This window comes from Arachis ipaensis, chromosome B08 (genome assembly GCF_000816755.2).
Source record: "Arachis ipaensis cultivar K30076 chromosome B08, Araip1.1, whole genome shotgun sequence".
NCBI lineage: Eukaryota > Viridiplantae > Streptophyta > Magnoliopsida > Fabales > Fabaceae > Arachis > Arachis ipaensis.
Genome location: NC_029792.2, coordinates 128,407,096 through 128,409,694, shown reverse-complemented (window position 1 = coordinate 128,409,694; position 2,599 = coordinate 128,407,096).

Sequence of the window (2,599 nt, the reverse complement as noted above, 5' to 3'; positions counted from 1 at the left end):
AATAAAGTGCACTGTGTAATGTGTATCTCGAAACCCTTCTGCTTTCAACTGTCCAACTCTTTTACTTTCAGCAATAATAATAATAACTACACACTTCACCCACTTCAAACTTCAGACTTAGGTTAGGTTAGGTTAGATACTTAGATTCCAAGGAGCCATCCAATCTAGTTTGGCTTTATGTCCTTCAATTTTTTTACCATCTAAATAAACTCTCATAATTTCACTTTAAATTTTCATATATCTCATTTGAATAAGTAAAAGTAATTTTATATTTGGATATCTCATGTAAAAAAATTTTTTTATTTATTAATTATGTTTGGATATAACAATATAAAAATATTTTTTTGTTTATTTATTATATAAAAAACATCTTTTTTTTAAGAGAAAAAGATCTTTTAAAAAAATATGTAAATTATAACTTCTCAAAAAATATGTTTTTTTTTTATTTTTCTAGTGCTTTTACTTTTACTACTAGAAATTTGCCAAACACTTAAAAAATAAAAAAGATCTTTTCTATAGATAATAGCGCCCAAACAAGCACTTAATCTGTTTTAATATTTTTTTTAAATTAATGAAATAATAAAGTAGTTGAAAACAATAATAAATTTAATTATAATATACTAGTAATATAAAAAAATATTTGTAAATATAATATTATATAGCAAAAATAGTTATTTTTAACAATTAACCTGTGAATGACTATCTAAACGAATGGGACATAATTAAATAACTGTGTAAAACTATTTATACTGTGAATGTATCAAAACTAAATTTAAAATCTAACGCTAAAAGCAAATTAGGATAATTTTTGTAAATATAGATTAAATTAGAGAAGAGATTAAAAAATTATTTGTAAATTATATAAATTAAATTTTGCTGTGATATTAACTTAAGGACTTAATGTATAAACTCTTTAAATGAATCATTATTAAAAATAAATTCCTTAAAAAGTAATCTACGTCTCTGATTAGATCATCTTAAGAAACACCCTTAAATTAATTATGTTTAAAGATGTTAATATATTAATATTTATTATTTTATTTTATATTATATTGAAAAAATATTTATAAATACTTTTATAATGTTACATTATCAATAATCATACTTTATTTTAATAACCTTTTAATCGGTTGATGTCAAAGAGACACCGACATTATTATGATGATTATCAAATATTGGTGGTAATATGCTCTTGCCCCACCCGAGCTTATAGGAGTAGCAACTAATAGAATGAATCACTTCAATTTTTTTCCCAATGGAATTTATAAAGTGAATATCATAACATGTAAAATTTAAGTGTAACAAAAAACAATATGTAAAAAAAAAAAGTTTTTATTGATATAAACTTGAGAAGTTGAGAGAATTCTTTTCCCCAAAATGGTGGTCCAATTTCCAATTTTCTTTCATCATTCCTCAACCTTCAGTTCATCCTCACAAGTCACAGTTCTCAAAGTTCATGCCATCCACAAACGCTTCATAAAAATAATATTAAATTAAATAAATAAAAAATATCTAATTTTTTATATTTGAACTCAAAGACAAAATTTTTTATTTGATTTGATCTTTTAATTTTGATGTGTTGTGAAGTCAACAAACGCTGACTCTCTAAAAATTATTATGCAATAAAAGCATGAGATAGGAATTGAACCTGGATACTTTAAGTTATAATAAAGCATTTAAGCCAAATGAACTATTCTTTATTTTTTGAAGAATTATTACTAATTTTTTTTATAAAAAATTTGGGGAGGCAATAACCCCCATTGTCTTAGTTAAGCTCCGCCACTGCATGCAAATAGAAAAAAAATATGATGAGACTTAAAGATATTCGAGATTAGTGAGAATTGAGAACGAGAGAAAGAGAGCTAGAGAGAACTAAGAGCTATACAAAGTAATTGAGAGAAGAGTGTGAAGTGATTATTTATTATTACAAAAATTAAACCGTAAGCTACTTATATACTAAGTTAGTTACAACTAATTGATGCCAGCTCAGCATAGCACTAATCACTATAAACTTTTTTTTATGTGAGTTTTTGAATGCAGATTCTAGAGTCAATGCTTTAGCGGAGTGTATTGAAACATTCGTCCAATTCTTGCTGGAACAGTATAGTGCAGCTGTAGAGCGGGTGGTCTTCAAAACCAATGACGCAGTCTTAGTGAGATGGGCCAAAGGACAAGGTAATAACTATTGGAGGATGAATTTTGAAAGAAATAAAGTGAAAAATTTTCTGCAAAGTTTCAATAATATCAAGATTCAATATGCTTCACACAAGGAGTTCAAATTCATTAACAATTGGAGAAAAATAGTCAATAAATAGAACGAGAGTAGCAAAGTCTTGTGGTGCTAATGAGAAGCCGCATGATCACCAAAATGATATACGTGTGCAACTGTGGCAATGATTATAGAGATGTGGCTTTATATACGATGCTGGAGACAGAATAATGCAATAAAAGGTAGAGACAACTTAGCAAGAGTTATTGTAGCTCTAGTAGTTAGTGGGAGAACTTTCTTTTTGATTTGATGTTAGACCTTATATTAGGTGTGATTTTCTTTTATTCCGGATATTTTTTATATTAGTAGTGATGTCCTATTCTTGATCAT